This window comes from Ornithorhynchus anatinus, chromosome 12 (assembly GCF_004115215.2).
Source record: "Ornithorhynchus anatinus isolate Pmale09 chromosome 12, mOrnAna1.pri.v4, whole genome shotgun sequence".
NCBI classification, from domain to species: Eukaryota; Metazoa; Chordata; class Mammalia; order Monotremata; family Ornithorhynchidae; genus Ornithorhynchus; species Ornithorhynchus anatinus.
Window position 1 is genome coordinate 36,969,645 of NC_041739.1, and position 26,420 is coordinate 36,996,064.

General features: G+C 44.2%; 1 protein-coding gene across 1 annotated transcript in view; it reads left to right on the forward strand.

The window, feature by feature from the left end:
* COL25A1 (collagen type XXV alpha 1 chain) overlaps positions 1 to 26,420 on the forward strand; it is a 550,081-nt gene that overhangs the window by 6,228 nt on the left and 517,433 nt on the right.

Here is a 26,420-nt window from a genome sequence, read left to right on the forward strand (position 1 = left end):
GCACACGTTAGTCAACTGGGGAATACCATACTGGATCCTATCTCTTGTAGCCTAGGAAGACAGTTCCTTTTACGCGCCTTTATGTCGTTCGAGGGTTTTCGGACCTACCGTTCCGCGATGTTGTTAAATGCTCCTATCACGGTCGACTGGTTTTCAATCATGGAAACAAAGCTACCTCGATAGTTTCTTCTGATATTTGACTTCAGGAAGTCTGGTAAGAAAGGGCGGTCGTCCGACTAGGACGTTCTTTGCAGTATCCCCCTATGGCCACGTTGTTTGTGAAAATGGGTCCGTCTCTGGGGAGAGGAGCCGCCTTATTACAGAATGGGGCAAAATGGAGCTAAGATTGAAGTGATGTGCTTCCCTCTTGGTTGTGTTATATGTGGATAGGCTTCATGAGATTGAAATTCAAAGAAGTCACTTTACTGGGGGACAGCATTAACTCACTCTAAGCCCACCAGCCTGAAGAGATTACCGAAACTCCCGGCGACAGTTGACCCAGGTCTTTGCTGAAAGCAGAGCCCCCCTTGCCATCCGATTCAGGAATCACTGCGACGGTGGAGACACGAATGACGCGCTGGTAAGAACGGGCTGTTTAGTATCAAAGGGGTGGCCGCTTTTGTGGGAATTTCTCGGCGATGTTTTCTTTAATTCAGAAAAACACCGGAGCAGCTTAAATCTGACACGTGAACCCTTGGATCTCTTTTTAAATGATTTTACGTCCGTAAGCGCACTTCAGTGCTTACGCAGACAGGTGTTCAAGGTAAACGGAGAGCTAAAGACAGAAGTATTTCAATCGTATTTATTGAGCGCTTCCTGTGTGCAGAGCACTGTACTACGAGAGTACCACGCAACAGTAAACGGACACATTCCCTTGCCCCCAACGAGGACGCTCGGTGCAGTTGCAGGGCGTTAATCTGGCCTATTACTGTGAACTGCTTTCCACTGAAACATCTGCAATTCCAGTGAATTTATTTTATTAGTGTTGACAGTGAGTGGCAATTCCTTTTTCAATTTACTGGCCTCCGCTTTGCGGTTACGCGTCTCGGCCTGAGATGCTTTACTTCTTTCTTACCACTAGAGCTCCACATTACATCATTTTTGACCTGACTTCTACTTAGGAGGCAAACTTGGTGGGTTTTTTTGTGTGTGGGGGTTGTTTTTTTGACTCGCACGTTGCGGAAGACGGATTTAAGAAGTAAAATAAGGGTAGGGCTATCCTCATGGCTTGCAAAGAAGATATCGGCAAACCAAAGTTACTCTGTGGAGGCGAGGAGGCATAGTCTAGTTTCCCTCCGAAAGTTAGCTAATGCAGATGACTGCCAGAAACCTACTACCCTAAGGAACTGGCTGAATAAGGGAATTAGGAAGGGACTCTTCACTCTGACAATTAGTCTGACGTCAGTCTGAGAAGACTGTGAATCTGACATGTTAGCTCCTGACATCTGTCCCCTTAGGTTGTGTTAAACAAGCCATTTCCCCTGCCCAATTCTTAGTGGACAGGTGTCCGCTCTTCCTTGAGCCGAACGAAGCCTTACCAGGCTGGGGAGAAGCCCCGCTTGGTGGGGTTTTGTTTTTTTTCCATGCTTCATCTATAGTCACTAGGCTAGGGTTTGAAAGTGTCAGATCTCCTAAAATCCTTCCAATCCCGTCATCTGTACCAAGATTTCTTTCTTCTCTTTCCTTCTTTCCTTCTTCCTTTCTATCTTCTCTTTCCTTCTTTTCTTTCTCTTCTTTCTTTTCTTTCTTCTCTTTTTTCTCCCTCTTTCACTCTCTTTCACTCTTTCTCCCTCCCTCCCTCTCTCTCGCTCTCCCTCTTTGTGCACCAGGAGATTCCGTTCTGCTATGAATCTCCTCCAAGAAGACTTCCCTGACTAACCTCTGATTTCACCATCCCTTCTGCGATGCCTATAAACTTGGGTCTATACCCCCTAAGCTCTTCTGATTCTCATCTCATCCCCAGCACCACAGCACTTACGTACAGAGGAGCAGCACGACGTAGTGGATGGGGCATGGGGCTGGGAGTCAGGAGGTCATGGGTTCTAATCCGGCTTTCATCACGTTTCTGCTGTGTGACCTCGGGCAAGCCATTTCACTTGGGACTCAGTTACCTCATCTGTACAGTGGAGATTGAGACTGTGAGCCCCACATGGAACAGGGACTGTGTCCAATCTGATTTGCTTGTATCCACCCCAGCGCTTAGTACAGTGCCTGGCACATAGTAAGTGCTTAAAAAATACCACAATTATTACTTATTATTACATATCCTTATACTCTGCCACTTTCCCCATTTGTAATTTAATATCTGTCTCCCCCACTGGATTGTAACCCCCTTGAGAGCAGGGACTGTGTCTACCAGCTCTATTAAACTCTCCCAAGCATGAAGTACAGTTTAGTTCAGTGCCAAGTGCTTAGTACAGTGCTCAGCACACAGTGAAAGCTCAATAAATACCATCGATGATGAGAAATACCATCGATCGATCGATCGATTGATTGATTGATTGAAAAGAGAGTCCCCTTGCGGAATCTATGGGTGGAGATTTGGTTTTCTGTAATCATCTAAGCAGGACACTTACATTTTTTCTGGCAAGTTGGCAGGTGCATCTTTTGCCCAAGAGTCAAGGATAGAAAGCATCGGTTAGGCAAGGAAGGTGGACTTGGAGGGCCCCGAATGCTGAGAGCATGGAGAGTAAAGCACCTAAGACTCCTTTACAGGTGCTGCAGGGAAATCTGGCAATTTTTTCTGGATAACTAATAGCACCTTCGACTCATTTCATGTTTAACGTCTGAGCTCAGGAGGGATGGTTATTCTACACTTTGTATTTTTTTTGAAAATACAAAGACAACTTGGAGTTCTGTTCATCAGAATGTTTGACTTAGCTTGAGCCGAGCCATGGAAAATCAACCAGCTTCTGTGGCTTGGCTTGTGCAGAGTTTATAACTTTCTTAAAGGAGAGCAGATTGGCTCTCTGCTTCGGCTGCAGAATCCCACTCCGGTCTTCTGCTAGGAATCCCCAGGGTGTCCTATGCGGTCAGAAGAGATATGTGATGCCCAGGTGCCCCTTCAGTAGGACTTTCCTGTGCCAACCGACGAGGGTCCCTGGCATCAGGAATCTGGGAGCGAAGCAGCTTCCAAATAGCCCCGTGAACCACACAATCTCCCTGCAGCTCCCTTGGGTTAAATTCTCTCACTGGTCACTTTCCGGGCCCAGGGAGGGCAAAGTGAATTCGAAGATTAGGGCAAATCACTCGAAGGAAAAAAGAGAGACTAGATTAACGGCAAAGGAATGTTCCAATAACCTAGAGCGGAATGTAATCCCCCAAGAGGGCTGGTCAGGATTTAGCCTCTGATCGGAAAAGCAGTGTGGCCTAATGGAAAGAGCCCGGGCCTGAGAATCTGAGGTCCTGGGTTCTAATCCTAGCTCCACAACTTGTCTGCTGTGTGACCTTGGGCAATTCCCTTCACTTCTCCGTGCCTTTGTTACATTACCTGAAGATGGAGATGAAAATCCTCCTCCTGCCTACTAAAACTACGAGCCCCATGGGCAGGGACCATATCCAACCTGATTATCTTGTATCTAACCCAGTGTTTAGAACAGTGCTTGACACGAACTAAGCACTTAACAGGGACCATAATAGTGATCATTATCTAATAATAATTTTTATTAGGAATGCAGGCACCAGAAGTGGAGTTTTGGTATAGGGGTTCAGGAGATGGTTTACTTGTAGGTCTGCTACTGGTTGGATGAACGATCTTGAGAAGGTGCCTTTGCTTCAGTTTCTCTCAGAACTTTAATGGCAGTGTAAAAGAGGCTGGATTGTTTTACCCTTCTGCAAATTGATGGGGGATATTGCCCAGCAATTCCTTCCTGTGTAATAAAAATAATAATAGCAATAATAATAATATTTTTAAGTGCTTGTTATGTGTCAAGCATGGTCGAAACACTGGGGTAGATATAAGATAATCAGAGTGGACACGGTCCCTGTCCCACATAGACCTCATAGTCTAATGGGAAAGGAAAATGAGTATTTAACCCTCATTTTACTGATGAGGAAACTGAGGCACAGAGAAGTTATGGGATTTGCCCAAGGACACAGAGTAGGAAAGGGGCAGAGCTGGGATTAGAACCAGGATTAGAGCCAAGATTAGAATCCAGGCTATCTGACTCCCAAGCTCGTGTGCTTTCCATTAGGCCATGCTACTTCTTCAGTCGATCGATGGTATTTACTGAGTGCTTACCATGTGCAAAGCACTGTACTAAGCCCTTGGGAGAGTACAATACAATAGATAGACGTGATCCCTGGCCACAAGGAGTTTACAGTCTAGAAGGGGAGACGGACATTAAAATGTGAGCTCTTCATGGGCAGGGGATGTGTCTAGCACCTCTAGTAAATTATACGCTTCCAAGCGGTTAATAGAGTAGTCTGTACCAATCAAGCACTCAGTAGATATGATTGATTGATTAATTAGAATAAGATAGGGGAAATGGTAGCACGGAGGGATATTGTTAGTTAAATACTGTTAGGGAAATTGTTAGGTCTGGGAATACCGTGAAAAGTAAAAGTGGGGCAAAAACTATTTTTTGCCATTGGGATAATAATTCATAATACTCATTATTTTTATTACGGTATTTGTGAGCTTTTTATTATATGTCAAGCATATTATATGTCTCTGTTGCTGAATCGTACTTCCCAAGTGCTCAGTACGGTGCTCTGCACATGATAAGTGTCAATAAATACTATCGAATGAATTAATAGGTCGAGAAGGAACGTGGGCTAGCGACTACAGCATAGGTCTGGGAGTCAGAGTACATGGATTCTAATCCTGGCTCTGTCACTTGTCTGCTGTGTGGCTGGAGGCAAGTTACTTCACTTCTCTGTGCCTCAGTTACCTCATCTGTACTATGGGGATTAAGACGTTAAGCCTCATGTGGGACAGGGACTGTGTCCAATCTGATTAGTCTGTGTTTATCCCAATACTCAGTAAAGTGCCTGGCACAGAGAAAGCACGTTTTAATGTGGCATCCCCTTTCTGTCATATATTCATGCCTTTACATACAACACAGTTTACTTTCTCTTCTGAAACTTGAACTTTCCATTAAATGTGGTTTTCCACTTAAGTGATATAAATACAAATACTTTCTAACCATCCACACAGTGCATGGACAGATAATGTCAAATGAAAGGATATTATAACTATCTTGATTTTCAGTTGTGTGAGGGTCAAAACTGGCCAGAAACAGCTCGTTGAAAGAATGTAAATGAAAAATTCTGTAAATATTATGTGAGTGACAATAGACGGCATTTCTCTTCTCTAGTAAGGCCAGGCACTCTGGTTTGAAATGCCTCCTAACATTCCTGTTCAATTCTGCAAACCTAATGAGCATGTCAGCTTTGTGTAACACTTTCGGTCAGCACAACAATGACAACTGGCAAAATGCCACATCCGCCCAGGGTCTGAGGACAAAGTGAGCCTCTAAGGCATTTTTTATTTTTTATTTTTCTTAGCTTCCCTTTTGCCTCTTCTGTTTCTTATTAGAAGGCTTCTCTTTGCCGATACGGTTTGCTTTTTGTTATTTTAGCAATTTTGTTATTTCAGTAGGTGGCTATTATTTAAGAGGGGAGTTGAAAATCGGGTTTAGTTTGTTGTTCTTTCTAGCTCGTTTGTGGAACACATACATGTAAGTAGCCTAACGGGCGGGTACAGTTACTTCTTATCCATTTCATCTGCAGCCGTACAACCCTGACCCCGCCGAGACGTCAAGTCAAGTCAAGACGTCAAAAGATGGCACCTTTTTTCTTCTCACGGTATTCGTTTAGCACTTCCTGAGTTCCGGGCCCTGTGCATTTAGCGCCGGGATAAACACAAGCTAATCAGGTTGGTCACAGTCCATGTTCCACGTGGGGTTCACAGTCTTAACCCCCATTTTACAGATGTGGGAACTGAGGCCGGAGAAGTTAAGCGATTTGCCCTAAGTCATACGGCTGAGAAGTGGCAGAGTGGGGATTAGAACCCAGATCCTTCTGACTTCCAGGCCCGTGCTCTATCCTGAGGCCACACAGTTTCTCACCTGTGGGCCCTTCTATGCTTGACTGTTGGAAATCAGGTCATGACGGGGCTCCTGCCGCTGGAATGAAGCAGCAGGGAGCCAGCTGAGTGTGGAGGGTTCAGGGAGAGGCAAAGAGGGTGCGAATCCTTGCCAGAGATTCATTCAGTGGAATTTTAAGGTTTTTGGAGCTCCTACTCTGTGCAGAGCATTGTGCCGCGTGCTGGGGAGGGTACAGTAGAATTATTAGATATGACCTCTACCCTCTAGACGCTTTGACCTCTAGTGGAGGAGACAAGACTCTAAAATCAATTACAAGGAGGAGAAAGTAATAGAATCTGAAGTTATGAGTATTTAAATGGCAGAGAAGTGCTTTAGTGGCAGCTGGGGGAATATAAGATGAGGAGGTTAGAAATCAGGGAAGGCTTCCTGGAGGTGGTACCATGGACTTACGAGAAGCAGCGTGGCTTACTGGCAAGAGCCCGGGCTTGGGAGTCAGAGGTCATGGGTTCTAATCCCGGCTCCCCACTACTCGGCTGTGTGACTTTGGACAAGTCACTTAACTTCTCTGTGCCTCAGTCACCTCGTCTGCAAAATGGGGATTAAGACTGTGAGCCCCATATGGGACAGCCTGATTACCTTGCTTCTACCCCAATGCTTAGAACAATGTTTGGCACATAGCAAGCACTTAACCAATACCATAATTATTATTATTAATAATAATGATAATAATTAACTCTTCGAGACCTGGCTTGGGGGCACTCTTAGAGTTGATTATCACTGACCTTCCAGACAGCTCCCATTTATAATAATGATAATAATAATGATGGTATTTGTTAAGTGCTTACTATGTGCAGAGCACTGTTCTAAGCGCTGGGGTAGATACAGGGGAATCAGGTTGTCCCACGTGGGGCTCATAGACTTCATCCCCATTTTACAGATGAAGTAACTGAGGCACAGAGAAGTGAAGCGACTTACCCACAGTCACACAGCTGGCAAGTGGCAGAGCCGGGATTTGAACTCATGACCTCTGACTCCAAAGCCCGGGCTCTTTCCACTGAGCCACGCTGCTTTATGCACATCAGAGTCACACCTACCCTTATCATTAAGAGAAAACATCATTCAGAATGATTAATTTATTAATTTTTATGGTATTAAGCTCTTACTAGGTGCCAGGCACGGTACTAAGCGCTGGGGTAAGTACACGCTAACCAAGTTGGACATAGTCCATGTCCCACACGGGGACCAAGGTCTTAATCCCCCTTTTACAGATGAGGTAACTGAGGCCCGGAGAGGTGAAGTGACTTGCCCAAGGTCACACAGCTAACAAGTGGCAGAGTTGGGATTCGAACCAGGTCCTTTTGACTCTCCAGGCTGGGTGCCATGAGGCACTAAGCCATGAGGCTTCATCTTTCCAGTAACTTATTACTCTCTAAGCAAGTTGAAAGGAAGCTGGAAAAGTAAAAACAAGGGATGAATGAGTATTACTTAGCCTGTAGAATGTAAGCTCTTAATGGGCAGCCTTCAAATCCATCAACTCTGTTGTACTTTCCCAGGTGCTTAATAAATACCTTAATTAATACCTTAATAAATAAAGTCTGATTGACATGTATGTATAATATATCTTAATGTATAATAAACTAATATATACATGTCCTACAAAATGATTTTTAATGGTAATTGTTAAGCATCTATTAGGTGCACGGCACTGTACTAAGCACTGGAGTTGATCGGGTTGCCTCTTCTTCCAAGAAATGGGAGAATGGGACTAAGAAAAAGGTAGGAAAGGGATATAGAGAGAGGCAGTATTCACCCACTTTTATTCTAAAACATATATTATCCTACCCATTCACTCAGACATGCTCAAGCAGAACCAAACGGAAAGAGTAGTAAGGAGCAGGAGGGCTTAGTGGATAGAACACGGAACTGGGAGTCAGAAGGATCTGGGTTCTAATCCTGACTCTGCCACACATCTGCAAGTCACCTTAAGCAAGTCAATCAGACTTGGAGAAGCAGCGTGGCTTAATGGGAAGAGTGTGGGCTCAGGAGTCAGATGATGTAGGTTCTAATCCAGGCTCTGCCACTTGTCTGCTGTGTGACCCTGGGCAAGTCACTTTTAACTTCTCTGTGCCTCAGTCACCTCATCTGTAAAATGGGGGTTAAGACTGTGAGCCCCACGTGGGACAACCTGATCACTTTGTATCCCCCCAGTGCTTAGAACAGTGCTTTGCACATAGTAGGCGCTTAACAAATACCACCATTATTATTATTCACAGGCAAAGGCAGAAAGTCATGGCAGAACTGAGGGAAGCTGGGCACTGTGGCTATTACAGTCACCGGCAGCCTTAACTCCTTTCTCTTGCCACTGTAAGTTGACTTTAGCCGCTGACACCAGACCCCAGGATTCCCACCATGACCAAAGAGGGACTGTACCCTCTCGGCTGAAAGCTCTTCTTCTAGACTGGAAGTTCCTTGGGTCTTCCAGGAAGAAGAATATGGAATAGAATATGTTTTATTCATACATATTCTACTTTCATAAGTACTAAATACAATAGGTTGCACACAGTAAGGACTCAAATATCATTGATCGACAGGATCTCTTCAGTTCTTCCACTTGTGGGAGGGTTAAGGAGATGCAACTCAAACTCTTAAAATTATGGAATATGTTCATTATAATTATGGTATTTGTTAAGCCCTTACTGTGTGCCAGACACTGTACTAAACACTGGGAGTTACAAGCAACTGTTCTGCTGACCTTATCTGCTTTCCCACAGGGTGAACTCAATTATCTCATTTTCCTTCCCGCTCTGTGGCTGCTCCTAAAGTACCAGTTCAAACGACTAGATTTTTTTTAAGGGAACCATAGAAAAAGACAGACGGCTAATAGGGCAGAATGTGAAATTCTCACCCAGATCCCTTGATCAATCCTTCTTGACGATCAAGTCCTCTTTCAAACATCTTGATTTTTGCTTTATAATATCCACACACTCAGCTAATTCAGGCTGCCAATCAGGTACTGGAGTAATTGCCACCAGGTGGTCCAGGAAGAACATTGCCAGGTGGTGATAATCTTCTTCCTCAGAGTTTCCCTTCACTTTTCCACGTGGGATCCAGGAGGAAGAGGCCATCATAAGAGCCCCTCCTTCCACCCAACTTCCTTCTGTCCATTTCAGACAAGCTTTCATCCTGTGAACTTCTTGTTGCTTCAGTGACCAGTTTGGAAAGGTGAGTTAGAGAGGAGGTAGGCAGGTTAGTAACAGTTTTTTTTTCCTTTTAGAAGGTGGGCTCAACACATGTTGGAAGTGAACATGAGTTTTGGGTTCATTCACTTATTCAACTGTATTGAGTGTTTACTGTGTGCGGCGTACTGTACTTGAATGTTCTTTCTATGCTTTTTCTTTTTCCTCTGTTTTCCCACCCGTGCTCTTCTCTGCAACTATTATTTATCACGTTGTAGAATTATAGTGTTTCTCAAGTGGGCTGCCTGCCACAGTGGTCTAAGGGCATTTGCAACTGCAAAAGGTAAAAATGACAGTTTTCTTGGCTAAATGGTAAGTGTTGTGAAGCAAGCCCATAATTCGTTGCAAAATAAGGCTCGAGTCCAAAAGTCTTATAGCTTTTTGAGACTCTCAACATTCACCATTGTCTGTAATACCCATACTGTATGAGTGCTGTGAGACTTCTATCCTCCATTTTAAAATGATGGACGTGTCACCAAAGCAAGTGTTAATGTGAGGAAAACTAGTTTTTAACTTCTCTGTTTTAAAGTGACGAAAGTTCCCGTGAAGTGTCAACATGGGGCAAAAACTAGTCCTCTAGACTGTCAGGTCATAGTGGGCAGGGAATGTCTGTTGTATTCTTTCAAGTGCTTAGTATAGTGCTTTGCATACAGTAAGTGCTTAATAAAGGTGATTGACTAGTTCTTAATTACTCAGTGAGTAAATGTGCAAAATGGTAACTTAAAAGGGAAATAGACCTGTTTATAACTGAAAAGCAGGACAACTTTGTCATTCCCCATATGACTTAGAAATATCACAGAAATGAGTTCCCAAATAACTCCTCCAATAGCAAATCTCTAGGAGCTTCAATCTAGGAGGGGGGTCGTGTATGTACACTTCAGATAGGGTGAGTATGTAATAAGAACACAGGGGCTGTGGAGATCGGGTGTTCTCAGAAGGCTTGTGAAAGTGGGGCGAGTTGGGGTCTGTCAGGCTTGAAGAGGAAAGGAGCCCCAAGCAGGGAGAAACAGCAGGGTGTAGTGGATAGTGCATGGGCCTGGGAGGCAGAAGGTCTTGGCAGAAGGGTTGTAATTGCAGTCCGGCCCCATGTCTGCCGTGTGACATTGGGCCAGTGGCCTTACTTTTCTGTGCCTCAGTTGTAAAATGGGGATTGAGACTAGAAGCCCCACGTGGGAAAGACTATGTCCAACTCTATTTGCATGTATTCCCCCCCAGTACTTAATAAAGTGCCTGGCACATGCTTGCTCAAATACCATTATTATTATTGTTATGTGAGCAAGAAGTCCGTGGTGGAGGAGGGGAGAATGAGAAACAGTGCTTAAAAGAATTAAGATTGCAAGCTGGGGTGTAGTGGGAGAATAGTGGATAACTGAAATAAGTGGAGAGCTACTTATTTTTGTAGTATTTAAGCACTTACCATGTCCCAGGCACTATACTAAACACTGGGGCAGATACGAGCTATTCAGGTTGGGCACGATCCAAATTCCACATGAGATCCACAGTCTTAATTGCTACTTACCAGGTGAAATAACCGAAGCTCAGAAGTGAAGTGAGTTGTCCAAGGTCACAAGCAAAATGGCAGAGCTGGTATTAGAATCCAGATCCTTCTGCCTCCCAGGCCTGTGATCTATCCCTTAGGTCATGCTGCGTGTCAAAGCTGATTGCTTTAAAACTGGTGGTCACTCGTTACTGCTGGTTGTGACGAGAGTTCTTTGCGGAATGAGGATATGTACATCGTACCATGTTTAAGAAAATGACCTGCGTAGCCAAGTGAATTATGAACTGGAGAGGGTAGAGAATGGAGGCAAGGAGATCAGTGAGGAGGCTTATGGAGTAACTGAGCCAGGACCACTTTTGAATGGAGAGCCACAAACATCTAAGGAGCAATTAAACTTGTGATGCTGGGATGTTAGAGGCTGAACTTCACATTAATTCTAGTCAGGAAGCATAGGAGTGTCTCTTCCGCATCTAAATTCAGAGTACTAAATTCCAGATTAGCAGGTGATGGCTCAAATGTTTTAACTTTGTCCAAGTTTGCCAGCTAGGAATTATATGCTTGAAGTGAATTCTAGGAATTCAGAGCCACCTGTAATCTGCAAACATTATCAACTCTACTGCATTTCTTTTTTTTTTTTTTTTTTTCTGCTGCCACTTCACCCCAGCTCTCCATTTCAGTCACAGATGCTGCTGGTTTGGATGCTTGAAGTCTTTTTTTCTAATTTGCCCCAGTTTCTGCCACTCAGGGCCTCCTGAGTGTGTGACCGGCACTTAGGTATTCAGTAACTGGAGCAGAGTTGCTGAATATCATTTTAGCATTTGCCTAGTTGGAAGATGGGAAGCAGGAAACAAATTTCCTGGCCTGTTGAAATGCCAGCTGAGAAGCAGCATGACCTAGTAGTAATAATAATAATTATGGTACTTAGGCATTTTCTATGTGCCAAGCACTGGAGGAGATAAAAGTTAATCAGGTTGGACACAGTTCCTGTCCCATGCAGGGCTCACACTCTTAATTCCCATTTTACAGATGTGGAAACTGAGGCACAGAAGTGAAGTGACTTGCCCAACGTCACACAGCAGCCAATGGTGGAGCCACGAATAGAATCCAGGGCCTTCTGACTCCCAGACATGTGCTCTATCCACTAAGCCACACTGCTTCCCTCAGAGCATGGGCCAAGGAGTCAGATGACCTGAATTCTAATCCTGAACTCTTGAAGTAAATTCTAGGAATTCAGAACCACCTGTAGTCTGCAAACATTATCAACTCTACAGCATTTCTCTCCTTTTTATTCCTACAGCCACTTCACCCCATCTCTCCATTTCAGTCACAGATGCTGCTGGTTTGGATGCTTGAAGTCTTTTTCTAGTTTGCTCCAGTTTCTGCCACTCAAGGGGCACCCAGTGTGTGAGACTGGCACCTAAGTATTCAGTTTCTGCTGCATGACCTTGGGCAGGTCACTTGACTTTTCTCTGCCTTAGTTATCTCATCTGTACAATGGGGATTAAGACTGGGAGCCCCATGTGGGATGTGGACTCTGTCCAACCTTTCATTCATTCAATAGTATTTATTGAGCGCTTACTATGTGCAGAGCACTGTACTAAGCGCTTGGGATGAACAAGTCGGCAACAGATAGAGACAGTCCCTGCCGTTTGACGGGCTTACAGTCTAATCGGGGGAGACGGACAGACAAGAACAATGGCAATAAACAGCGTCAAGGGGAAGAACATCTCGTAAGAACAATGGCGACTAAATAGAATCGAGGCGATGTACAATTCATTAACAAAATGAATAGGGTAACGAAAATATATACAGTTGAGCGGACGAGTACAGTGCTGTGGGGATGGGAAGGGAGAGGTGGAGGAGCAGAGGGAAAAGGGGAAAATGAGGCTTTAGCTGTGGAGAGGTAAAGGGGGGATGGCAGAGGGAGTAGAGGGAGAAGAGGAGCTCAGTCTGGGAACGCCTCTTGGAGGAGGTGATTTTTAAGTAGGGTTTTGAAGAGAGAAAGAGAATCAGTTTGGCGGAGGTGAGGAGGGAGGGCGTTCCAGGACCGCGGGAGGACGCGACCCAGGGGTCGACGGCGGGATAGGCGAGACCGAGGGACGGTGAGGAGGTGGGCAGCGGAGGAGCGGAGCGTGCGGGGTGGGCGGTAGAAAGAGAGAAGGGAGGAGAGGTAGGAAGGGGCAAGGTGATGGAGAGCCTTGAAGCCTAGAGTGAGGAGTTTTTGTTGGGAGCGGAGGTCGATAGGCAACCACTGGAGTTGTTTAAGAAGGGGAGTGACACGCCCAGATCGTTTCTGCGGGAAGATGAGCCGGGCAGCGGAGTGAAGAATAGACCGGAGCGGGGCGAGAGAGGAGGAAGGGAGGTCAGAGAGAAGGCCGACACGGTAGTCTAGCCGGGATATAACGAGAGTCCGTAATAGTTAGGTAGCCGTTTGGGTGGAGAGGAAAGGGCGGATCTTGGCGATATTGTAGAGGTGAAACCGGCAGGTCTCGGTAACGGATAGGATGGGTGGGGTGAACGAGAGGGACGAGTCAAGGATGACACCGAGATTGCGGGCCTGCGGGACGGGAAGGATGGTCGCGCCATCCACGGTGATAGAGAAGTCTGGGAGAGGACCGGGTTTGGGAGGGAAGATGAGGAGCTCAGTCTTGCTCGTGTTGAGTTTTAGGTGGCGGGCCGACATCCAGGTGGAGACGTCCCGGAGGCGGGAGGAGATGCGAGCCTGAAGGGAGGGGGAGAGGACAGGGGCGGAGATGTAGATCTGCGTGTCATCTGCGTAGAGATGGTAGTCAAAGCCGTGAGAGCGAATGAGTTCACCGAGGGAGTGAGTGTAAATGGAGAACAGAAGAGGGCCAAGAACTGACCCTTGAGGAACTCCAACAGTTAAAGGATGGGAGGGGGAGGAGGCTCCAGCGAAGGAGACCGAGAATGATCGGCCAGAGAGGTGAGAGGAGAACCGGGAGAGAGAGTCCGTGAAGCCAAGGTGAGATAAGGTATGGAGGAGGAGGGGATGGTCGACAGTGTCAAAGACAGCAGAGAGGTCAAGGAGGATCGGAATGGAGTAGGAGCCATCGGATTTGGCAAGAAGGAGGTCAAGGGTGACCTTAGAGAGAGCAGTCTCGGTAGAGTGGAGGGGACGGAAGCCAGATTGGAGGGGGTCTAGGAGAGAATGGGAGTTAAGGAATTCTAGGCATCGATTGTAGACGACTCGTTCTAGGATTTTGGAAAGAAAGGGTAGTAGGGAGATAGGACGATAACTGGAGGGGGAAGTGGGGTCGAGAGTGGGTTTTTTTAGGATGGGGGAGACGTGGGCATGTTTGAAGGCAGAGGGGAAGGAGCCCTTGGAGATTGAGTGGTTAAAAATAGAAGTTAAGGAAGGTAGGAGGGCAGGGGCGATGGTTTTAAGAAGGTGAGAGGGAATGGGGTCCGAGGCGCAGGTGGAGGGGGTGGCACTTGCGAGGAGGGAGGAGATCTCCTCTGAGGATACTGCAGGGAAGGATGGGAAAGTAGGGGAGGGGGTTGGTGGGGGGGGAGGGGAGAGGCGGAGGGGTGACTTTGGGGAGCTCGGACCTGATCGGGTTGATTTTCGTGAGGAAATAGGTGGCCAGATCATTGGGGGTGCATGTATTTACCCCAGCTCTTAGAACAGTACTTGGCAAATAGTAAGCACTTAGCAATTCCTGCTTAAAAATGGCACAGCTTAAGCCAGTTCTGGATCCCCCGATGACTCGGAAGTCATTCCGAGAATGACTTAGAGAAGAATAGATTAGAGAAGCAGCGTGGCTCACTGGAAAGAGCACGGGCTTTGGAGTCAGAGGTCATGGGTTCGAACCCCAGCTCTACCATTTGCCAGCTGTGTGACTTTGGGCAAGTCACTTAACTTCTCTGTGCCTCAGTTCCCTCATCTGTAAAATGGGGATTAAGACTGTGAGCCCCACATGGGACAACCTGATTCCCCTGTGTCTACCCCAGCGCTTAGAACAGTGCTCGGCACATAGTAAGCGCTTAACAAATACCAACAAATACCAACATCATTCAGACTACAGACTGTAAGCTTGTTGTGGGCAGGGAATGTCTGTTATACTCTCCCAAGCACTTAGTACAGTCCCTTGCACTCAGTAAATACGGTTGGTTGATTCAGAGCTGCATCATTGTTTCTTTTGGTGTTCCAGTTCAGCCTGTGGGCCAGGAGTCCTCCAGGACTGGGAGTGAGTTCCAGAGCTGGCCCTGCTGGGTGGGAAATTCTAACAGCTTTGTCAAAAGGCTCAGTATTGGTCAGGAACTCCACTGGCTATGCCACACCTCCAGAATGCTCTGGAACCGCCTTCAGAGGCCACAGTGGCTCCTCTGGGGATTTGGCTTCCCTGGCCAGCCTGAATCAGTGGGTGTGCTTTCTTGGGAAGAAACAACTCCAAGACACACCCCCTTAACTCAGAGATGAAATCCACTGATTGATGGAACAGTTTTATAATAACTTTTGTTCCCATTTACCTTGACTATCAGTGCAAAGCATAGTTTGGTGCACCTTCTTAAAAATGTATTCCTTAGGGATAAATCTTTTGGTTAATGTATTTATCTATTTTCCCCCCCACCCATAAGCTTCTGTACTTTGTGAGACTCAGAATGATTGAATGGGAACAGACCTTGCTGCACATTCACACTCTAGTTTGTGAGGGAATGACTTGGTGGCCCAAAGTTGGAAGTCTCAAGCTGGAGTCCGTTCTGGGTTCAGTGAGACTTGTCCGCTTGTACGCACCTTCACTTAGTTTCATTTCATAACTTCATTTTTGTCCTGTGGCATACTGAAGACACAATGGGCTGTTACTGAGACAGCATAAACTCACCATAATCTTCTATAATTGGCGATCATTTCCTAGAACATTGTTAAGAAAGAGTGGACAAATCCATTTGAAAGAGTAAAAGGATCACCAAATGGTTAGTAATGGGGCCTTGTTTCTTTATGCATCACATTGAAGCAATTATCCAGAAAACACAATAAATGAATATTAACAAAGGAAAAAGGACTGGGTAAATGCTTAGAAATGTATTATCTGATATCTTGTTGCCATTTTCTAAAGCCTCCCTGAGGGAGCTGTCAATGGCAGTAACAAGAGGAATATATCTCTCAGGGCTGCAGCAGGTGGAGTGAGAAAGAAGTTTAAGATTTAGGAAGCCGGGGTTATAAATTATTGCTGTTGCTCAAATGTCTTGGAAATTCTCTCTTGGACTCAGCCTTCTTAATGAGTGGTATTTCTTAAGCACTTATTGTTAGCAGGGCACTGGCCTAAATGGGAGAGTACAATACAACAGTATTGATAGATATGTTCCCTCTCCACAGAATCCCAGGTTCTGGGATTGAGTTCTACAATTTCAGCTAAGATGCAGAAGTCCTGGGATTGCAAGGAGCACATATGGCCTCCCTTTGTTTCCACCCTTCTTTTCTCTGTGGGGTATTCACTCATTTGATCATATTTGAGTGCTATTGTATGCAAAACACTGTACCAAGCCCTTGAGAGAGTACAATACAGCAACACATTCCCTGCCCACACGAACTCACAGTCTAGAGCGGTAGATGATGCTCGTAAAATAGTGTAGCTAGTAGGCCCATTCCTACCTCCAGCTTCTTATTTTTTTGGTGTTTCTCCCTTTGGTGCTTTCCAAGTCATAATATTCTTCTTCATTTGAATGATTTAATGTTCATGTTTCTTCCTGCAGCTTTTACTAATTCTTTAATTCCAATTTCTGAATAAATAAGGTAATATGCTGCTAAACCACTAACTAGGTGATACTTAAGTCACTATTGATTGAGTGCTTAAACTTGCTGTTTTTTATATATAAAGAATGAATTGAACATTAGTTTAACAGTTCAAATATTTGGTTTCCTAAGCTCTGCTTTTTTCAATTTTTTTTCTTTCACCTAAAGATAGAACATGATGTGTGAAATAGGATGACTCTCTTTAAGGAAGGCCTTAGGAAAACCTCATTAATTTTTATCAGGAAATGCTACCAAAATTTGAGACAGTCCTACCGACTTTCCTAACACTAATTTAAGATGCTTAACGATAAAAAGGATAAAGTAAGAATTTGTTCATTTTCCTTTGACTTTTTTATGTGGAAAACAGGGTGAGTGGAAAATGGTCTCTGCTATTTAATCTTTTATTCATCTTAGTCGTTATTGGAAGTCATTTTAACGATCAGTGCTATTACATAGCACTGATTAAAAAGAAATGCTAAACTGTCTCTTGACCCCCTTCCAAAGTGAACTGACACTATAGTCAACTATTCTTTTAATGGTATTGAAGTGCCTACCATGTGCTAGGCACTGTACTAAGCGCTGGTATAGATAAAAACTAATCAGGTTGGACTCTTAGCCCTTCATCCCTATTTTACAGATGAGATAACTGAGGCACAGAGAAACTGAGTTACCCAGGGTCACACAGCAAAATGAGTTTCTACAATAACTAGCTGCAGATTGGTCTCCTAAGGTGACAAGGTAACAGAATCATACAATTCGTCTGTTCAGGTTACTGAGTTCTGTGTTTCCAGCTTGCTTCTCTTGTTTCGTGCACAAAGAGAAGAAAAACCAGCTTCCGGGCCAAGGACGGGCACAGGCTTAGCTGGGATGCCAGCGGTGGAAGTGAATCCCCTAGCTACCCCTATGTAGTGTGGCTCTGAGTGTGCCCATGAGAAAGGGGAAATCTGCCCATGGAGGCGGAGAGCTGACCCAGGTCCACCACCAATAGCCCTCTGAGTCTTCTGAGAAGCAGTGTGGTTTAGTGGATAGATCACTGGCCTGGGAGTTGTTAATAATTAGCAATAATTGTAGTATTTAAGCGCATACTATGTGCCAAGCCCAGTTCAAAGTGCTGGGGGAGGTACAAAGTAATCAGGTTGTCCCACATGGGGCTTGCAGTTTCAATTTCCATTTTAAAGATGAGGTAACTGAAGCACAGAGAAGTTAAGTGACTTGCCCAAGGTCACACAGACAAGTGACGGAACTGGGATTAGAACCCATGACCTCTGGCTCCAAGCCCGTGCTCTTGCCACTAGGCCATGCTGGGTTCTAATCCCAGCGCTGCTACTTTTCTGCTGTATGACCTTTGGTAAGTCATTTCTCTGCACCTCACTTACCTTATCTGGAAAATGGGGATGAAGAGTGTGAGCCCCATATGGGACAGGGACTGTGTCCAAACTGATGAACATGTATCTACCCCAATGCTTTGAACAGTGCTTGTCACATAGAGTTTAACAAGTACCATAATCATTATTATTATTTCTGCTGCCAAACTAGTGCCCCAGAGGCAGAAAAGGGGACACAGCTGAAATTTTCTGCTCTTAAATTTTAGCTGCACCCCCTAAACCCTAATCTAGAGTACCAAGTTTTACATCTTTTTTTTTTTTTTTTTTTAAATAACCTTTACTCTCAATGTGGGGCTTGTTAGTTCAGTGTGTTTCTTTTCACATTTTTAATTACTATGCCAAAGGTGGATTTTTTATTGTTTGTTTTTTGGCTTGTGTAAATGTTTTGCACAATTTCCTCTTTCCTAAGTGAAATGTATGTTTATGCATGTACAAGGAATTCCCAAATGTCGTGCACTGGATCCGGCAGCTAGGAGAGATGCCTTCCGGAAGTCTCATGAAATTGCTGTAGCAAAGGCCTCTAGGAAGTGAACTCTGTAATCAAAAATGTTTTTTCCATTAAGCTCTGTAAGGTTAGCAAATTCATATTTATTGGTCTGTGAAACATTTGCAACTCCTCTCTAGCTTGTGTCCCTGAGATGATACTGCTCTTGTTATTGAGCATCGGCGGCTTAAAGAAATCAATGGTAGGTTTCATTTATTTCATTTTCTAACTTCGCCTTAATCTAATTTTTTTTAGATCTGGCAACTTTCAGTCCCGGACCTTTACACTAATAAGTGGGTAATTTACATGAGTAATTTCCAAAAGTAGTCTTTAAAATTATGCACTCAGTGTTACCATGTTCAGAGTGATGGGTGCCTGGAGAAGGAAGCAAGTTAAGGCTGGGACCTACATATACTAAGCTAACTTGGAGCAAATATATTTCCCCTAAAGTTGGTAAAGAACACTTGGGGTTGTTTTTTTGTTTCTTGTGAGAGTCCAGGTAAGCTAACTCACTTTTTTAGGACCCCAGGGAGACATTTTGAATGGCAAAAGGCAGTATTTATTTTACTGTAAAAGTCCAATTAAAAAAAGAGTTCACTGTTGACCCAATAATAAAGTTGAAAAGATTCTACTATACTCTAATTCTACCCCCATGTTATATTTGTGTCTACCTTTCTCCGGTGTTATCTCATTCCTGTTCTACCCCCTCTTTTCCACTCACCCTCCAAATAGCATCATAAGTGTAGCATTTAAGCACTTTGTGCCGAGGACTGTTCTAAGGGCTAGGGTAGATAGCGGTTAATCAGGTCAAGCATGAATCCCTGTCTGAAATAAGGCTGACACTCTAGGTAGAACAGGTATCAAATCCCCCATTTTACAAGTGAGGAACCTGAGGCCCAGAGAAGTTGCGACGCGTTGAAGGTCACACAGCAGGTAATTGGCAAATACAGATTTAGAGCTCAGGTCCTCTGTCTCTTGGGCTTGTGCTTTTTCCCACTAGGCTCATCTGCTTCTGAAGTTGTGAAGCTTTAGGTCAGAAGCATGTGTTTCCAAGGCCCGTGCTTCCAAGTCTTATTAATCTTCAGACAATATGTTGGGGGTGAGGCAATGATACGCATATCTAAAGATGTCTGGCACATCCTTAGGCATCTTAACATGGGTCTGGATATTTAAAGGTGAAGCAGCAGAGCTATCCATTCTATAAACAGAGGACCATGCAGCCAGGAAAGAGGATCATGAAGTGACATAAGGAGAGGCTACTACCATTTTTCTGTCCAAATGTGAAACTGAGGATCTCGGATAGCAATTAGATCCCTTTGACAGCTCCGGTGCTGCGAACGCACAGGCGGTGTGTGATTTGGCCTGGAATTCTTTCGACTGTAAGCTCCTTGTGTGCAAGAAACTTGTTTATCAACCCTGTTGTTCTCTCCCAAGGGCTGATGACATGCGCAAGAAGCGCTCAATAAATCCCATTGATCCTTTGAAGAGGAAGGGGAGCCCACCTGACAAGGTAGTTTAGGGCTAGGGGATGGGGGACATGGGTGGGTTGGCACTTCATCTTCTCTGGTTTTCTGGATGTTTCAGAAATATTCTTGGGTCCCAAGGAAGAGAACAGCTGATCGTGTGTTCCTACTGTGCCAATTTAATATGAGTAACATTAATTGGGGCTTCCGAGGGCTTGTAGCAATTAGACAATTATTTTTATGGGAGCAAAATGAATATTAGTACAAAGTGTTCTGATTTAATGTTAAGCTGCTAAACTCCTCATGTGAAAGAATAATGGTAGCAGAAGTTAAAGACTGAAAGCAAACCAGAAACCATCTAATCTTACCCTACACCCTACTGTTAGCAATTTTTATGGCTTATTAAAACTTCCATTATAGTTAGATTTTTGTCCCAGTGAATCCAGAGAATTTCAGTATTGGCTTCAGCTCCATTTCATTGTTTCAAAAAATAGTGCGGTATTAGAGAAGGGATGTAAGATTTATTTTTATTAAAAACAGAAAAAAACTGGAGCACTGATGCTAGGTGGAAATGTTGACTTTTGCATCATTGTTGGTCCCTGGACTGTTTATCTTCCATGTTTTCTTTTTCTGATGGTCTTGGTCTCTTTGTGCCTCTGGGGACTAAACTAACTGGGCAGTGTGAAAAATGTGATTTAAGATTGTAGACGGTCAAATAGGGAGGTGAAGCGAGGATATACGATCCACTTGAAGTTAGGACAAATGGCCGGAGTGCAATAATATAACTGGTTCTGGTTAAGTGATTACTGTGTGTCAATCACTGGTCTAAGCGTGGGGTAGATGTGAGTTAAGTTGGACATGGTCCCCATTCCACATAGGACTCACACTCCTAATCCCCATTTTATAATGAGGTAACTGAGGCCTAGAGAATAATAATAGTAATGATGCATTTGTTAAGCACTTACTACTTGCAGAGCACTGTTCTAAGCACTGGGGTAGATACAGGGGAATAAGTTTGTCCCACGTGAGGCTCACAGTCTTCACCCTCATTTTACAGATGAGGGAACTGAGGCACAGAGAAGTGAAGTGACGCTCCCACAGTCACACAGCTGACAAGGGGCTGTGTCAAAGCCCCTCAAGAACGCAAGACCTCTGACTCCCAAGCCCAGGCTCTTTCCACTGAGCCACGCTGCTTCTCTTGAGAGATGACCTAGAGAAATGAGAGAATGGATATGGGGAAGGGCAGAAGGGAGTGCTGAGATGGTGAGGGCTTGATTTGGGGTAGTGCTTGCCTGTTGGTTTGGACTTTATCAGAGTAAGTAGTGAGGTTATTGGGGTGAGAGAGAGAAGCGTTCATACTGAGGGCTTGAGGAGGTGGCTATGGGCCTGGAATCGTTGGTAGGCATAGGAGTTGGTGAGGGAGGAGAAGGGATGTCGCTAAGTAGGGGAGAGAACAGAATTAATGGCGATACGTACAAAATGGCCATAGTCAGCCTAGTGCCTGGTTTCCTGCCAAAAGTGCTCCATATGTGAGCACAGGAGCAGAGGCAGCATGCTGTGAAGGGAATCTAGGCCCGAGAGCGATGACAGGCCAGGAAAGGGAGGTGAGTTCAGCAGAGAGGGCAGAGCTCCGGCTGTGAATCTGTACGTCGAGAGAAGGGAGGCTGGGAAGGGAATCTTAATGGGGTACGATGGTTTGGGGTAAATGTGGGTTCCTGGGGGGAAGGGAGAAGGGGGTGTCTAGAGGTTGGAGGCTCCTTGTTGGGGAGAAAAGTTTTGTGGGGTGGGCAAGTTGGGGAAAGAAGGGATGTTTGTGGTTATAGTGGAATTTGAGAGTACGCCTATTGATGACAAATGACAGGGGCCTCTAGGCTGACAGTACACTCTTGTCACTGTGCATATCTTCAGTACGTAATTTGGCTTAAGTGCTGAAGAGAACGGATGTCTGACATGAGCCTGTTCAAATACAACCTGATGTGGAGTCTAAGAAATGGTTTCTGTGTGAGGGCATGTGTGAATACGTGGGACTTTGGACTGTTGTGTGCTAGAAAATGAGTTCATTCAATTGAATTTGAGTGCTTACTTTGTGCAGAACACCATACTGAGCGCTTGGGAGAGGGCAATACAACAATAAACAGACACAGTCCCCGTCTCCAATGAGCTTACCGTCTTATCCAGAATGTGGCCAGAATGCAACTCCTGCATTGTAAGAAAACTGGGTGTTCCTGTTAAATGAGAATGATGGTAGCATGTGGAACCTAAGGGGATTGTTTGGAGGCCTAATTACCATAAATAGGTAAAAACACTTTCACTTGCATAATTGTGTCTAAGGACCAGGGATATGTTCCAATTTGTTCTATCTTCAGGGGCATGTCACTGTGTTGGAACTGTACCTGTTTTTTTTGTTTGGGGTTTTTTCCCCCTTTGGTGTGGTGTGTGTGTTGGCTTTTGTCTTTTCTTTTTAAATGGGACTTAAGTGTTTACTAGGTGCCTGGCAGTGGAGAGATGCTAATCAGATTGGACACAGTCCATGTCCCAGGTGGGCTCACAACCTCCCTACTTTACAGACGAGGTAACAGAGGCATGGTGAAGTGACTTGCCCAAGGTCACACAGCAGTCACTTGGAGCCAGGATTAGAACCCAGATCCTTCAGACTCCCAGGAGTGCTCGTTCCTCTAAGGCATACTGCTCCCCTACCTGTTGTCCAGATGGATGGACCTGAAAACCATCAGGTTTTGTATGCAAACCAAAAAGAAACTGGGAATGTCACTTGAGGCATCCTACTACTTTTATCCAAACAGGATAAATCCAATTTAGTGAATGAAATTTTCAGAATTTTTATTTCCTCCCCCAACTCTGTGATGAAGCATTTGTGATAAGATTTTTCTAATATCAGCTAGACAACTCAAAGAAGCTTTTTCTTTTCTTGTACATCTCCTTTATGTATAGTCATGGTTGTTGGTTGAATATTATGGGCGAATTTTCTTGTGAGTTGCAGATCATTTCAGTGAGCGATCCTTCTTTTCCTTCCCTTCTCTTAAGCTTTATTAACCAAAATGTTGGTTCAGTTCTTATTCTTTTGTTTTTCACAGTAAAAAACAAAAACCAAACCTCCCCAAATTGGATCAGATTCCAGGCCTCCTGGTAGAGATAAGGGTTCTATTTTTGGTTAAAGGATTTTGTTCCTTGGATTTGGGGAGATGAGTTTCTATAGCAACAGGTTACTCTACCACCTGAGTGCAGGAACAGTAGGTGGTTAGAGGTCAGTGATGAGTGGGGGGAAGTGGAGTGTTGTGTTAATGGGTGTAGCTTCCATTTGGGAAGTAAGGAAGACATAGGTGGGATTCTTACTGTTTCCATCAGGAATTTCATTAGGGACCATGAGCTTATCCTAGTAAGGAGGAACTTCATCCAATAGCATGGAATTATTGTGTCAGAATTGCACTCTGTTAATCTTAGTTCAAAAAAACCCTGATATTTGGTTTTAAGGCAATCAATCGATTCTCTCTTTCTTTCTCTCCCCACTGATCATTCTCTCTCTTCCCACTACACCCAACCTTGCATTTTTTATTCTTCAAAAGCTAAACCCCTCATTGTTCTCCATTTTCATTTCTCAGGCGGCCGACCTCTTGGTCTCACCTTGTATTCGGCCCGGAATTCTTTTTTTGCTCCTCTTCACGTCCAGCAGACCACAGCTCTTCCCCCACCCCCTTCAAGACCCTTCTGAAACTGCATCTCCTCCAGGAGGCCTACCCTGATTACTCCCGTCTTCCCGTGGCTCATCCCTACAACTGCCCCTTCAGCACTTCTAGGGCACTTACGTACTTTAGGGCTCATGCCCTCTTTTGCTCTCTTCCCCTCTCCGCAACACTTATGTACATATCTTCATACTCTATTGCTTTCTCCTTTCTGCAACTTCATGTTTGTCGCCCTCTCAATCAGTTGCATTTATTGAGTGCTTACTGTGTGCAGAGCACTGTATTAAGAGTACAATATAACTGAGTTGGGAGATATGTTCACTCCCCACAAGGAGCTTACGGTCTATGTGGGCAGGCAAGCACTGGAAGTTTGGGAGTGGGGAGCCATGAAATAATGTGGTTTTCTTTTTTTTGTTTAAGAAAAATGATCTGGGTAAAGTGGGGAGAGACAGGAGGCAGGGAGGTCAGTGAGAAGGCTGATGTCGGGGGAGGATAAGTGCTTGTATCAGTATGGTAGTTTTGGAAAAGGAAGTTTTTTTTTTAACAATTGTGAAGATAGAACCGACAGACTTTGAAGAATATGTGGATTGAAAGAGAGATTTCTGCTACACAGTTAAATCTTTGTAGGCATTATCATATTTGTTAAATGAATTGCTTAATATAGTGCTCTGTACATGTTAGGCTTTCAGTAAACACTATTGAGGGATGAAGAATAATATAAATGTAGCACTATTTTTCCCCTCTTCTTTTTGCCTTCAGACTCTGTCTTCATCAACCTGTTGCAATTTAAGGTTTGCTACTCTTTCCCCTCCTTGGCCTCTCTTCTGAACATTTTTGGAACCCAGAAAATCTTGGTAGTGTATCTTTTGAGAACTCTTCTTCTGCCCACAAAGAGGCCAAATTGATGGTGTCATGCAGCTTTTTATATGATGAAAGATCCAGGAAGATAGAGCACTATATTGAGCTTATTTTGAGCTCTCATTCTCTCCTTAGCTACATTAGAGTGGCTAAGAGACCTTCTGGGGAATAACTATCTACTGCACTCTGAATCTCAGGAGCTGGAGGCCATTATAAGTATGCTCATCATTACACAAAGTTTGCTTCAAGTGTATAAAAGGAAGGCCTCCCAAGAATAACCCACCAAAGTGGGGCACAATACTTCTATTTTACTGTCCTTGATTATGCTCTGTGTTACATTGGAACTGTCAAGTGGAGCCAGTTTCTATAAATAGTCCTTGGATAAGGAACAACGAAGACATGATTACTCAAACTTTATGAGAAGATTCAGTTGGCATTAAAGAATGCTTTTTTCCAACAGAAGACATATTTGCCCTCAAATCATCCCTCTTTTTTTTTTAGGTGCCTAAACAAGTTCTGTGTTTCTGACTACATTCAATGTTCTTGAAACCATGTGGCAAGCCATTACAAAAGAGGGTTACTCACATCTCAGTGTCACTTTGTGTCGAGACACACTGATCTTTTTGTTAGGCTGTGATTGGTCATTGCTCAGACTAAACCTCAGAGGGAAAGTGGCTTGAGAACTTTTTATTTTTTTGGGACAGGCAGCCATTACTTCAAAGCCTATTTTTAGTCAGGGAGTTGAAGTAAACTAGATTGGTTTGTGGGGCAAAACTTGTAGGGGGTCCTTTTTGGGGGGCAAATGGCCAGATGGCTTCTTCACTTGAGAACTTGCAGGATTTACAAGATGTCTAGCCCTTGCCTTCCCACCATCTAAGTTCTGTGAGCCTTCTTCATGATGGGAACACAGACTTTTCATAGATCCAGTGGGGGGACGTTTACTCATGGCTACCATGCCTTTTGGCTGCTTTGTTGATAGCTTGAGACTTCTTTTGTATTGCGAAAAGGGAGTTCTGGAGAAGCACCAGTTTTGATAAAGCTTACCACTGTGGACATATGTACCTTCTGCGAAAAAAACTAATTTGGTATATGAAACACAATCAGAGCCAATAATTAATACTGGTAGGATATAATTGACTTTTAATTGTACCGACACATAAAGTGAGTTAATTCCATGCATGTCATGAAAAGGAAAGGGCAGAGGAGAGAATTAGTGTTCTTAAACTGTAAATATTGTAATTATTGGTGCATCACATTGGGGAGAAAAAACTGCTGAAAATATGTGTTCATTAAATATGCTGGGGTTTGCACTTGGTCATTAGAGAGTTATTTACCGACTGGATGAATGACAGATCATATTCTATACAGATTTGAAAAAAAATACCATGAGGCATGAAATGATTTGAAAGGGAGGAAATAAAATTAGCCAAGAAATAGTTGGAATCATGTTCTTTTTACTTTTTAAACTGCATGAACTTTTTTTAATGGTATTTAAGTGCTTAAGTACTGGGGTAGATACAAGGTAATGGGGTTGGACACAGTTCCTGCCTCACAATCCAGTCTTAATCCCCATTTTACAGATAAGGAAACTGAGTCTCAGAGAAATGAAATGACTTGCCCAAGGGCACACAGCAGACAAGCGGTAGAACTCGGATTAGTCAACAATACGGTAAGCCCTCTGACTATGCAGAGCGCTGTACTAAGCACCTGGGAGAGGACCCTATAATAGATACATTCCCTGCCTACAATGAACCCAAAGCCTCTGACTCCTGGGCCTGGCCTCATTCCATTGGGTCTTGCTGCTTCTCAAAACTCTTATAAAATGTACTGCTTTTAGAGGTTATTTGGCATCTTTTCCCTCTACTCCATAAATGAAGATAAATGTGTTTATCTTTATTAGGAACTCACTTTTTAAAGGCTAGGAATAAAATGCTTTGTAAGTTATTCTACTGCTGGGTTGCCAACCTCTTCACGGTAGTGACTGCTTTTATTG